At 38.2% G+C, this 15,199-nt stretch overlaps 1 protein-coding gene across 4 annotated transcripts in view; it reads right to left on the bottom strand.

Annotated features, from left to right (window-relative positions):
* The window catches only part of DYM (dymeclin), a 386,034-nt gene that overhangs the window by 263,342 nt on the left and 107,493 nt on the right, over positions 1-15,199 (bottom strand). The gene's annotated exons all lie outside the window — the stretch shown is intronic.

Here is a 15,199-nt window from a genome sequence, read left to right as displayed (position 1 = left end):
CGAGGATATAGGTTTGAACAACAAGTAATTCCTGCTCATAAGACTTTCCTCACAGTCTAGCGAGGGGTAGTAGTTAGGTAACGGAGAGTCCTAGATCAGTTCAAGAACTGGGGCCGCCCAGCACAGATCCCACCCCTCTCTACACTCTACAGTATTTCTAATTCTCGACTCTAAAGCTGACTCTGCTCAAGCCTACGCCGACCACCTCAGACCCTTGCTCCAAGGTTCCCAAGCTCAGGACCACGTGGTTTCTCCTGTAGCCGTCACTGCTCCTAGCACTGGCAACTCCAAGATGGAAGCAGCTGTTTACATCAGGGCCACAAACAGCAAACTAAGGCCAGGAAATGCAGTGGCTGGAAAGCTAAGAGCAAAGAAGACAGGGAAGAACAGTACTGAGGGTTGGGGGGATGGCAAACAAGAACAGGAAGCTGAAAGCAAACCGGGGCAGTCTAGAAATGATCTTTAAAAACAAACAAATAGGTAAAGCCACAAATTGCTGTTTTACTCACACAGCATTACCTGTTGAGCAACAGAGATGTGTAAGCAGGCAAAACTATTTTGTACTTTTAGAAGTATTCCTGGAACGCTTTATACTTTGGAATAATTACGAATGAAAAAACCTCCTCTCTTAAAGCTAATGTCTGTTAATCTGTGTACACTTTCTAAAATAAACAAACTGGGGGTTGAGAACTGACTAACTACAAAGAGGCATAGGAAGTATTATTAGAATGAGTTGTGAAAAGACAAGTTTAAAACTTTTCAACATTTACCCTCAATCCACAGCATCAGGAGCCACAGAAAATATAATACATGTCAGACTATGAAAATATATGATTCAGTAACTTGTGACATTTTTAATTGCAAAATTAGCTGAACTTGGCTTGCTTTTGCACCACTCAATTGGCCTGAAAAATGGTACTGACAGCTAAGCAAGGCTTCCAATTTGATGAAGTTATGGTTAAGGACGCTAAGGAGGCTCCTGGTCAACCTGTTTATCTTCCCTTTTCGTAATCTAGAACAGAGGGGGAGATTGCCTTAATTTTTTAAGCACAAAGGCTAAGGGAACATGAAACATGTAAGATAAAAATATGTAAGGTGTTTGGAAAACTAGAGAAAGTGATACAGGTGGGGGGGGGGAAAGATGAGGCAGGCAAGGGTAGCTAGTACTTGTTTTCAGTATTTACCATGTTCTAGACATTTATTCACTACTTGTTGTATGTTATTTAAATGTAACAAAAGCCCACAGGTAAAGATATTCTAAGTTCCACTTTTAAAATGAGAAAATTAGGATTCAGTGAAGTAACTTAAAGTAACAAAACTAACAGAAGCCAGAGCCTGGTTTCCAGCTCAGACCTATCTGATGCCAAAAGCTATATTCTCTTCCAATCCATGATGTGGTCAGGATGGCTAGCTGCTGCTCCCCCCTCCCTTTCCTCTGCCGAGCCTCTGTGAAGTATGGGACCCCTACGGCCCTGCAGAATTGACCCTGGAGGCTGCTGGGCAGCACAATGAATGGGAACTCCCTCTCTCTCTCCACCGCTCCATCCAGTTGGATTCGATGGGCCTTCAAGGACCACAGTCTGGCAAAGTACAAGGGAAAAATAAAGAGACATTTATCATAATCCTGCAAGGAATCATCATTCCATTTTTACAGATGGGAAAAGGCTTGGAGAGGAGGATACAAAACTTTCACAAGGTTACAGAGCTAACCAGCTTGCACTAAAGGTTCGAGTCCAGGTCTGTGGCCAGACCCACACGTTCTTCAGAATCTTACCTAGCAACTCTGGAAGGGTTAGAAGTTAAGAGACAGCGTTTTAATGGACAAACTGAAATTTACAACACTAATTCATGCTCATAGTGATTCTGGTTTTCCCCTAACATTTTATTATGAAAATTGTCAAACATCCAGAAAAGTTGACAGAATTATACAGTGAATACCCATATACTCACCACCTAGATTTCACATTAACGTTTTGCTATATTTGAGATAACATCCCTATCCGTCTATGCATCCCTATATTCCCCATCAATGTAGCTTATTTTATTAATGCATTTCAAAGTAAGTTGCAGAAACATCTTAAAAGGGAAGTCTTTGTTTTTCAGTTTTGTTTTTTTTTTTTAATTTATTTATTTATTGCTGCATTGGGTCTTCGTTGCTCTGCACGGGCTTTCTCTAGTTGTGGCGAGCGGGGGCGACTCTTCATTGTGGTACATGGGCTTCTCACTGCGGTGGCTTCCCTTGCTGTGGAGCACGGGCTCTAGGAGCATGGGTTTCAATAGTTGTGGTGCATGGGCTCAGTAGTTGTGGCTCGCGGGCTCTAGAGCGCAGGCTCAGTAGTTGTGGCGCACGGGCTTAGCTGCTCCGCGGCCTGTGGGATCTTCCTGGACCAGGGCTTGAACCCGTGTCCCCTGCATGGGCAGGCAGATTCTTAACCACTGCGCCACCAGGGAAGCCCCTAAGAGGGAAGTCTTTGAATAACTCCTAACACTAGACTTTAAATTATTATTTATTCATGTGAAAGGTGGTCTCAAAACTATACCAACTATAACTTATGAGGGTTTTTACTAGCATTCACAAATTCTGTCAGCAAGTAATCTTGAATAAATCTAATCTTTATATTTACTCCAAACATCCATACTGAAATTAATGTAAATTTTAAAGCAGCTGCTTAATAAAAGTTATACTTATTGACTGCGATAGAATTTAACAGTTTTAAAGCAAATCCACTTTAATTGCTTCATTTTTCAAATAAGATTCAGTCCCCAAAATTAGAATTCCATGATTTTAATATTCTTATGTTTAAAATATCTTTAATATTTTAAATTCCACAATAAAATAAGTTACATTAGTGGAGTCTCAAAAACTGATTAAATCGTCGATGGCAAATAAACAACATTTATAGCAGTCTTAGAAAGTTATTCCTAGGATTTCATCTGAAATTGATTGCATTAATCTATTTTCTTCCTGGTGAATATGAATGAATTCATTCCCCAGCTATTTGTGGCATAAAAAAAGCTTCAGTCTTCCCCTCAAATCTGTTAAGAAGAAAATGAGACTAGAGGGATGGCATACTGACTTTCAAAACCATTTCTGGAAACTGGTTTAGGAGCGGTTGTCAGCAAATTACAAGGATAAAAGATAACAAGTCAATACTATATTTTGACACTTCCAACGAATATCTTTTAATAAACATTTTTTAAAAGTCTAAAATCTGAAATAATGCTTGTTTCAGAGAGCAATTAAAAGTAAAATAACTTATATTATGACCCTACAACTAAATATGGTCAGTTTGTATTATAGATACTAATCTAAACGCTCACTCTGGGGCTTCCCTGGTGGCACAGTGGTTAAGAATCTGCCTGCCAATGCAAAGGGCAAGGGTTCAAGCCCTGGTCTCGGATGATCCCACATGCCATGGAGCAACTAAGCCCATAGGCCACAACTACTGAGCCTGCGCTCTAGAGCCCGCGAGACACAACTACTGAAGCCCGTGCCCCTAGAGCCTGTGCTCCGCAACAAGAGAAGCCACAGCAATGAGAAGCCCGTGCACCGCAACAAAGTGTAGCCCCCGCTCTACGCAACTAGAGAAAGCCCATGCGCAACAACGAAGACCCAATGCAGCCAAAAATAAAGTAAATAAATGCTCACTGTATGCCTGCAAAGAACCATTACAAGTAAACAGTAAACTGAAATTAACTATATTTTAAAAGTCACAAAATGAGTTCAGTCCTGAAAATAAAGAAGGGGAGAAAAAAGTCATTCTTTCACCTGGTATATAAAAATCTATCAGATCATTCCAAATAAAAATGAATTAAGAATGTAATTACTGTTTATAAAGCACTTTCTTTTTTTGAAAATTCAAAGTGCTTTAATCAGAAATGCTTTCACAACTATGCCTGTTTCTGAGTGCCACATACTTTTTCGCTTACTGTAGTTTTTCTTTCTCTCAATGAGTCAGCCCAGAAGAAGCCAAAACTGAAGAGAAAAACAACCGTCACGTAAAAAAATTACAACTACTGCATACCATACCTATCATAATAAATTCAATAACTTTCTCAATAACACCAATTGGGAGAAATGAGTTTTAATCTTCAAATTCTACTTTATTAATTTCTCTATTATAGCATTTACCTAAACAAATAATCACTACTTTGGCTTTATAATTTGGCTGGGACACCCACCACCGCAAGCAAAGGAAAAACAAAAACATTTTTGATGGCTCATTCAAATGGAAAAGCCATATATCAAAAATTATCATGTAAAACCTCAGTACTTGTGATGGAAAGCCCAGTTTGGCAGAACACATTCAATTAGGTTTGGCTCTTTAAAACATTAAATACTCAGTTATAATCACATTACAACTTTGTCTTATAATGAAAAAACACACAAGAAATTTCAAGGTCAATGCTTCCTTTGCTTCACCCTTTTTTTTAGGTATTAGAGGCAATTTAGAAGCTTTAAAATATATTAAAAGACAGGGTCAAAGAAGTAAGGATAGAATCAAAAGGAAAACAATAAATGTTATAACTTTGTTTTTCCTTCTCACAACATAAATTTTCAATATAACTCTTCTAGTGACTATCTGAAGTCTCTATTATAAATGTGTATACCAAATATCAGATATTTTCATAATTTATTTACATTAAAAATCTGAGTAAACTTGTAAATCATTATAAGGTCACTGTCTTTTTTCTATTTTTTTTAAACAAAAGTCATCTTTCAAATACAACTATGTAATATTTGTGACTAACAGTGACCATTTATTGTGCACCTACTGGGTACGAGGCTCTTTCTTACACTTTTGCTCATTTCATGCCCTCAGTAGCCCTATAAAGGAAGGTATTATCCTCATTTTGCCTTGAAGAATTTGAGTCACTAAGAGGTTAAATAGCCAAAGAACATCTAGTTAGTAAATGGCAGGACTGGCTTTCAATTCTAGGTCTAATACCAACAGCCAGAGTCTGATACTTATGCCTCTTCCATAATACCAAATTATCAAAATCTAAAGCTAGTCCCTCCCAAAGGACAATATAAGGAGTGGCCTCCAAAATCAGAATAGAAAATAACTTGTTTCAATCACAGGATTATTTGGTGGGGGGGGGGGAATCCTTATGCATTCTGGAATGCCTTTTCCTTCTTTATTTATTTTTTAAAAAACATATTAGTGAGGTTGGAATGGGCTGTGAGTGATCTACTTTGGGCAAAACCCTCACCTCCACCACTAAACAGGTTGTGGTTTAAAATAAAGAATGACTGGGGCTAAAAGGTGCCTTAGCTGTTGACATAAAAAAGAGACCAATGGCCTCCCAAACTGAGAATTTCAGTGAGGGGAATTCCAGCATGACCTACTTAATACCTATTACTGACTGAATGTTTGTGTCCCCCAACCCCAAATTCATATATTAAGCCCTAACCCCAATGTGGTGGAAATAGGAGGTAGGGCCTTCTGTAAAGTCATTAGGTTTAGATGCAGTCATGATGGCGGAGCACCCATGATGTTATTTGTGCCCTTATATGAGGAAGAAGAGACACCATGTAAAGATACTGTGCAACCATCGGCAAGCCAAGAAGACAGCCCTCACTAAGAACCAAATCTGCCAGCACTTTGATCTTAGACTTCCCAGCCTCTAAAACCGGGAGAAATAAATGTCTGCTGTTCGAGCCACCCGGTCTACATAAGGCAAATGCTAACAGCTATAAAAGAGGAAATCGAGAGTAACACAATATAGTGGGGGACTTTAACACCTCATTTATATCAATGGACAGATCATCCAGACAGAAAATTACTGAGGAAACACAAGCTTTAAATGACACAATAGACGAGATAGATTTAACTGATATTTATAGGACATTCCATCCGAAAACAGCAGATTATACTTTCTTCTCAAGTGCACACAGCACATTCTCCAGGATAGATCATATCTTGGGTCACTAATCAAGCCTCGGTAAATTAAAGAAAACTGAAATAATATCAAGCATCTTTTCTGACCACAACGCTATGAGACTAGAAATCAATTACAGGGAAAAAAATGTAAAAAACACAAACACATGGAGGCTAAACAATACGTTACTAAATAAACAAGAGATCACTGAAGAAGTCAAAGAGGAAATCAAAAATACCTAGAAACAAATGACAACGAAAACACAGCAATCCAAAACCTATGGGATGCAGCAAAAGCAGTTCTAAGAGGGAAGTTTATAGCAATACAATCCTATGTCAAGAAACAAGAAACATCTCAAATAAACAATCTAACCTTACATCTAAAGGAACTAGAGAAACAAGAACAAACAAAACCCCAAGTTAGTAGAAGGAAAGAAATCATAAAGATCAGAGCAGAAATAAATGAAATAGAAACAAAGAAAACAATAGCAAACATCAATAAAAGTAAAAGCTGGTTCTTTGAGAAGATAAACAAAATTGATAAATCTTTAGCCAGACGCATCAAGAAAAAGAGGGAGGACTCCCCTGGTAGCCCAGTCGTTAAGAATCCGCCTGCCAGTGCAGGAGACACGGGTTCGAGACCCAGTCCGGGAAGATCCCACATGCCGCGGAGCAACTAAGCCCGTTCACCACAACTACTGAGCCTGTGCTCTAGAGCCTGCGAGCCAAAACTACTGAAGCCTTCGTGCCACAACTACTGAAGCTCGGGCGCCTAGAGCCCGTGCTCTGCAACAAGAGAAGCCACTGCAATAAGAAGCCCACGCACCGCAACGAAGAGAAGCCCCCGCTCGCCGCAACTAGAGAAAGCCTGCACATAGCAACAAAGACCCAATGCAGCCAAAAATAAATTAATTAAAAAATAATAATAAAAAGAAAAAGAGGGAGAGTACTCAAATCAATAAAATTAGAAATGAAAAAGGAGAAGTTACAACGGACACTGCAGAAATACAAAGCATCATAAGAGACTACTACAAGCAACTCTATGCCAATAAAATGGACAACCTGGAAGAAATGGACAAATTCTTAGAAAGGTATAACCTTCCAACACTGAACCAGGAAGAAACAGAAAATATGAACAGACCAATCACAAGTAATGAAACTGACACTGTGATTAAAAATCTTCCAACAAACAAAAGTCCAGGACCAGATGGCTTCACAGGTGAGTTCTATCAAACATTTAGAGAAGAGCTAACACGGACTCTTCTCAAACTCCTCTAAAAAACTGCAGAAGAAGGAACACTTTCAAACTCATTCTATGAGGCCACCATCACCCTGATACCAAAACCAGAGAAAGATAATACAAAAAAAGAAAATTACAGACCAATATCACTGATGAATATAGATGCAAAAATCCTCAACAAAATACTAGCAAACAGAATCCAACAGCACATTAAAAGGATCATACACCATGATCAAGTGGGATTTATCCCAGGGATGCAAGGATTCTTCAATATATGCAAATCAATCAATGTGATACACCATATTAACAAACTGAAGGAGAAAAACCATATGATCATCTCAATAGATGCAGAAAAAGCTTTTGACAAAATTCAACACCTATTTATGATAAAAACTCTCCAGAGAGTGGGCATAGAGGGAAGCTACCTCACATTAATAAAGGCCATATACGACAAACCCACAGCCAACATCATTCTCAATGGTGAAAAAATGAAAGCATTTCCTCTAAGATCAGGAACAAGACAAGGATGTCCACTCTCACCACTCTTATTCAACATAGTTTTGGAAGTCCTAGCCATGGCAATCAAAGAAGAAAAAGAAATAAAAGGAATACAAATTGGAAAAGAAGAAGTAAAGCTGTCACTGTTTGTGGATGACATGATACTATACATAGAGAAACCTAAAGACACCACCAGAAAACTACTAGAGCTAATCAAAGAATTTGGTACAGTTGCAGGATACAAAATTAATGCACAGAAGTCTCTTGCATTCCTATACACTAACAACAAAAGATCAGAAAGAGAAATTAAGGAAACAATCCTATTCACCACTGCAACAAAAAGAATAAAATACCTGGGAATAAACCTACCCAAGGAGGTAAAAGACCTGTACTCAGTAAACTACAAGACACTGATGAAAGAAATCAAAGATGACACAAACAGATGGAGAGATATACCATGTTCTTGGATTGGAAGAATCAACATTGTGAAAATGACTATACTACCCAAAGCAATCAACAGATTCAATGCAATCCCTATCAAATTACCAATGACATTTTTTACAGAAATAGAACAAAAAATATTAAAATTTGTATGGAAACACAAAAGACCCCGATAACCAAAGCAATCTCGAGGGAAAAAAGCAGAGCTGGAGGACTCAGACTCCCTGACTTCAAACTATACTACAAAGCTACAGTAGTCAAGACAACATGGTACTGGCACAGAAACAGAAATATAGATCAATGGAACAGGAGAGAAACCCCAGAGATAAACCCACGCACCTATGGTCAACTAATCTATGACAAAGGAGGCAAGGATATACAATGGGGAAAAGACAGCCTCTTCAATAAGTGGTGCTGGGAAAACTGAACAGTTACATGGAAAAGAATGAAATTAGAACACTCCCTAACACCATACACAAAAATAAACTCAGAATGGATTAAAGACCTAAATGTAAGACCGGACACTATAAAACTCTTAGAGGAAAACATAGCAAGAACACTCTTTGACATAATTCACAGCAAGATCTTTTTTGACCCACCTCTTAGAGTAACAGAAAAAAAAAAACAAAAATAAACAAATGGTACCTAATGAAACTTAAAAGCTTTTGCAAAGCAAAGGAAACTATAAACAAGATGAAAAGACAACCCTCAGAATGGGAGAAAATATTTGCAAATGAATCAATGGACAAAGGATTAATCTCCAAAATATATAAACAGCTCATGCAGCTCAATACAAAAAAAACAAACAACCCAATCAAAAAATGGGCAGAAGACCTAAACAGACATTTCTCCAAAGAAGACATACAGATGGCCAAGAAGCACATGAAAAGATGCTCAACATCATTAATTATTAGAGAAATGCAAATCAAAACTAGAGTGAGATATCACCTCACACCAGTCAGAACGGGCATCATCAGAAAATCTACAAACAACAAATGCTGGAGAGGGTATGGAGAAAAGGGAACCCTCTTGCACTGTTGGTGGCAATGTAAATTGATACAGCCACTATGGAGAACAGTATGGAGGTTCCTTAAAAAACTAAAAATAAAACTATCATACGACCCAGCAATCCCACTACTGGGCATATACACAGAGAAAACTATAATTCAAAAAGATACATGCACCCCAATGTTCACTGCAGCACTATTTACAATAGCCAGGTCATGTAAGCAACCTAAATGCCCATTGACCGACAAATGGATAAAGAAGATGTGGTACATATATACAATGGAATATTACTCAGCCATAAAAAGGAACGAAATTGGGTCATTTGTAGAGACATGGATGGACCTAGAGTCTGTCATACAGAGTGTAGTAAGTCAGAAAGAGAAAAACAAATATCGTATATTAACGCATATATGTGGAATCTAGAAAAATGGTACAGATGCACCGGTTCGCAAGGCAGAAATAGAGACACAGATGTAGAGAACAAAAGTATGGACTCAAACGGGGGAAAGTGGCGGGGGTGGGGGTGGTGGTGGTGGGATGAAATGGGAGATTGGAATTGACATGTATACATTAATATGTATAAAATAGATAACTAATAAGAACCTGCTGTATAAAAAAATAAATTAAAAAAAAACAAAAATCCTGATAAACTGGACCTCATCAGCAAGAGAGCAATAAGAAGAGAAAGCAAGATAATACTGAAGAAGAGTGTCAGTTAAACCCATTAGAGCTGCCTCAAAACAATGTATTCCCCAATAGTTAACAGAATTGGCTCAACTATCTGCCATGATGGGCCCACAGCAGAACAGATGCAAGCACAGGAAAGGGACCCGTACCACAGAGTGGTGCAGAAATGGACCAGCTTTTTCAGAACCATCTAGAATGCTTACTGAAAATATGTATGACCAGGCCGCACTTCATATCTAATGGCTTAGAAATTCCAAGGTGTAAGCACAAGCACATGCTGGTGGGAATGTAAATTGCTACAGCCACTATGGAGAACAGTATGGAGGTTCCTTAGAAAACTAAAAATAGAGCTACCATATGATTCTGCAATCCCACTCCTGCAATCCCACTCCTGTATATATTTATATGTGTATATGTGTGTGTGTGTGTATACACACACACACACATATACACATATAAATATATACATACATACACACACACAAACATACACAGACAATGGAATATTACTCAGCCATAAAAAGAATGAAATAGGACTTCCCTGGTGGCGCAGTGGTTAGGAATCTGCCTGCCAATGCAGGGGACACGGGTTCAAGCTCTTGTCCAGGAAGATCTTACATGCCGCAGAGCAACTAAGCCCATGTGCCACAACTACTGAGCCTGCGTTCTAGAGCCCGCAAGCCACAGCTACTGAGCCTGCGTGCCACAACTACTGAAGCCTGCGCTCCTAGAGCCTGTGCTCCCCAACAAGAGAAGCCACCGCAATGAGAAGCCTGCGCACCGCAATGAAGAGTAGCCCCCGCTCGCTGCAACTAGAGATAGACCGTGCGCAGCAACGAAGACCCAATGCAGCCAGAAAGAAAAAATAAAATACATTAATTAATTAATTTTAAAAAAAGAATGAAAATACCATTTCCAGCAACATGGATGGATGTAGAGATTATCATACTAAGTAAAGTCAGACAGAGAAAGACAAATATCATATGATATCATTTCTATGTGGAATCTAAAAAAATGATACAAATGAACTTATTTACAAAACAGAAAGAGACTCACAGACATAGAAAACAAGCTTATAGTTACCAAAGGGGATGAGGGGGAGATAAATTAGGAGTCTAGGATTAACATATACACCCTATATATAAATAGGTAAGCAAGGACCTACTGTGTAGCACAGGGAACTATACTCAATTATCTTGTAATATATTCTAAAAAGAATATATATATATGAATAACAGAATCACCCTGCTGTACATCTCAAACTAACACAACATTGTAAATTAACTATACTTCAATTTTTTTAACAAAAGTTAAAAAAAAAAGAGACATCCCCTTTTAGGAAATACACGTTCAAGTATTTAGGGGTAAAGGGCCATGATGTATATAACTTATCCTCAAAAATGGTTTAAAAAAAATGTGTGTGTGTGTGTGTGTGTAGATGGGGGGGAGGAATACAAATACAATACAAATGGGATAAAATGTTAACAATAAATCAGCCTCGTTAAAGGTATATAATTTGGGGGATTTTTTTAGTTTTGGTATTTTTATATATGTCTGACCTTATTTCCAAATAAAAAGCTCTTTTAAAAGAGGAGGAGAAAGGTAAGTGGAAAAAATAGCAAAGTGTTGATAATTCTTGAAGATGGGTTATGCATAGATAGTAGGTTCATTCTACCATTCTCTATGTTTGTACATCTTTGAAATTTTCCACAATAAAATGTTAAAAAAGAAAGATACTAAATAAAGAGTAGGTGAAATCATGTATGTAAATTAACTACTAAAGTGATTGGCAAACGTAAGGCATTCAGTCAATGATAGACATGTTATCTTAACTGAGTTCACATCTATCTTGAGTGCAGACAAGTATTAGCTTTTGGTATTTAATTACATACAACAAGTATTTACTGACAGTCCACAGATATAAGGTGCATTGCTGCAGCACACACCCTCACATAAGTCATGAAGCAGCTTACACACTCAGGACTCAAGTGGTGACAATGAAAGACCAGATAGTAATGACCTATATGGGAAAAGAATCTAAATAAGAGTGGATATATGTATATGTATAACTGAATCACTTTACTGTACACCTGAAACTAACACAACATTGTAAATCAACTATACTTCAATAAAATACTTTTTAAAAATTGAAAAAGAAAAATGAAATAAAATGAAAAAAAAGAAAGTCCAGATAGCAAAGGTCAGGAGTCAAAGTGCAAACCAACATCACCTCTTTCCTATGTGATCTTAGACAAATAATTTAATAACTAGGAACATCTCTTCATCAACTATATTAAAAAAGTAAAACCATCTATTTCACAAAGTTGCTATGAGAATAAAGTGAGATACATAAATGTTGCTCTGTAAACTCTGAAGTGTTAGATATATGTTAGCTCTCATTTTATTGTATGTAGAGCCAATGGAGGGATAATGATGCTTGTACCTAGTGATCATAAGACAAAGTAGAGTGTTAAGTGCCTCTGGAAAAGATCACATCTAGCCAGGACGTAGAAAGGAAGTCTTTTGTGGAGAAGTTGGTACTTGAGAATGGTTTCAAAGGATGGAGGAGCAGGGACTTCCCTGGTGGCGCAGTGGTTAAGAATCCGCCCGCCAATGCAGGGGACACGGGTTCGAGCCCTGGTCCGGGAAGATCCCACATGCCGCAGAGCGGCAAGGCCCGTGAGCCACAACTACTGAGCCTGCGCGTCTGGAGCCTGTGCTCCGCAACAAGAGAGGCCGCGATAGTGAGAGGCCCACGCACCGCGATGAAGAGTGGTCCCCACTTGCCACAACTAGAGAAAGCCCTCGCACAGAAACGAAGACTCAACACAGCCATAAATAAATAAATAAATAAATAAAAGAACGTGAATTTCTAAAAAAAAAAAAAAAAAAAAGAAAGAAAGAAAAAGCCCGTGCACAGCAACAAAGCCCCAATGCAGCCAAAAAAAAAAAGGCATGGAGGAGCAGAAAAATCAGTCTGAGAGAGGAGGAAGTAGGACTCTAGGTTAAAAAGATAACCCAAATAAAAGTATGAAAAAGGAAGACTGTCAGGCATGCCAAGAAGCAACAGAGTTTTTGCTGAAGTCTGGGAAACAGCGTAACAGCCAGATGCAAATCTGAAAAAAGTGAGAATAAAATGCGGAGGGCCCTGCCTAACTCCTTTGAAGGTCCAGATGTGTAGCTCACACTCCTCGGGACCCCAGTTCTGGCAAAAAGATTCTCCTCGTCCCTTCCAGTAACAACAAAACCTCACTGTCCAAAACTGTTAAGTTTTTTTTTAAATAAGGCACCCTGATTTAAAGGAACTAATTTAAGCAAACCATACCATACACATCCTGCTATGAAAGGAAATGCTTTCTATTGATATATCCAGGAAAAACTTAATCCCAACGAAAATGCCATGAAAAACCCAAAAGGGTTTATAATTTACATTTGGCTTTGGAATCTCACTTTTTTTTTCAGTGAGGAACTTCCAAATCATATTTTTCTCAAGCTAATATTAAAGTAAGAAAATCCCTTAACTACCAACCAAAAGATCATCAAATCAAAAGATGACACAACTAAAGTCAAATCTCCTTTGTCAACCTGACTGACTTTCATGTAATGTGGCTTAATTCAAAATTACATGACTATGACCATTCTTACTTTTATTTTTTTGCCCACAATACATAGCTGTGCTACTTAAAAGGAAAACATCCTTTGGCTGTTTTTTCATAATTCTTTGTGTCACATACTGTAAAATAATAAATTACTCCATCACTTATACTTTTACATGAATAATTTTATGAAGATTTAAGAAGCTATGTAAAACATCTTATGACTACAGGCACACTATAAGTCTCTTTTAATGCCCTTAGCTGAATATTAAATTTCTCAATGGTAGGGGAAAAGACCAGAGAACCATTAAAAGTTATGTGGAAATAGTCTCGGAGATCATCTATTCCAACCGTGATCGACATCTGATAGACAAAGAAACTGGGAGCTAAGAAAAGTAAGGAACTTCCTTCCGATACGCAGAGTAGATCTAAAGTTAACAAGTTTTTTGGCACCCAGTACTAATGACACCACATACCATACTGGACTTCTTTATGATGACACGTAACTGCAAGAAAAATCAAGAACTACACACAAGTCTATATTTTTAAAAACTGCAAAGCACTGCCACTGTTTTGAAGAAAGCAGGTAATGAACTTCTACTACCTCCTCCAAAAAAAATGTCCAACCATATTGGAGAACGGGAAAATACTCAGCTTTTGAATACTTACACCAGTTTAATGACTGAAAAAAGAAAACACTAATGGATTAATCAAGCCTTCCCACAGGACACCCTATTGCCACAGGCACACAGGATTCCTGTGCTGCCTTCAGAGGCCGAACATGAGCAAGCCTTGTACAGCTTCCTCATCGGAAACAATGAGGGCAGTGGGAGGGGTGACTCGGAGGATGAACCTCTGCAGGTCTGGGGGTCTAGGTAGCATACTCAGCACCAAAGACAGAGCCATGAGTGATTACAAATGTAATTCAACTCATAATACTGAAAGAAATCAAAGGAAGGCAAACCTAGAACAGAGGTCTTTTCATCCAAAGGGGTTCCTGAGACTCCTCATCCCATAAATTATCCCACAGTACTCCATTTTCCTAACAAACTGACGCCCCTGCCTGAGTGTGGAGAGCACGTCCCAGCCTAATTCAGCTGTGGAACTCAGCTCCATTTAAAATTCCTTCAGACAGCTGAACTCTCTGCACTGTGTAATTAAGCAGACTGTATACTGTTTCTTTAGTAAGAGCACCCAGGCAGACCTTACAACTGCCAAAGTGCCAGTCTAGTTTTTGTTTCTCCTTCAGAACAAAGCACAAGTTCAGTTGACGTAACCTCACATGACCCAGGTCTTCTTGTATTTCTGGTCTCTTCAGGTCTAAACGTTGTGAAGCAGAAATGAGGCTTTACTGGATGGTGGGAAAGGACTTTCTTCAGTTAAAGAAATTTGCTTCCAATCTGATAAAACTCACATTTGTGCCACTTCAGAATTTATTACAAGACTCTTCAAAATGTGCTAATTTGTCACCGAACAAATGAAACATTGAGTATAATAAGAAAACTATACCTGATTAGTCATGTAAAATCCTAACCAAGAAAGCCCCTAAAATAGAATAATTTCCTCATAAAACACAAGCGGTAAAAAGTTTCCAAGAGCATAACTGTATTTATATTGTACAGCTAGAATGCACGCAATATGCATATTTATAAATATTCTTCTTGAAAAATGTTCTCTTATAGGTAAACAGTCTATTCATGATTTGCATATATTTCCTTGTATAAATCAGTGCACCAAATGGAAAAAATATTTTAAATTATTTCCAGTATTTCACATTTAACCAGCTGCACAGATGCAATCTGACAGTTAGTAGTGGCAGCCAACTGAACAGAATTTCTCATGACTAA

This window comes from Balaenoptera borealis, assembly GCF_965194805.1.
Source record: "Balaenoptera borealis genome assembly, chromosome: 14".
Lineage (NCBI taxonomy): Eukaryota > Metazoa > Chordata > Mammalia > Artiodactyla > Balaenopteridae > Balaenoptera > Balaenoptera borealis.
Note: the sequence above shows the minus strand (reverse complement) of the source record. Positions and strands in the feature narration are given on the sequence as shown.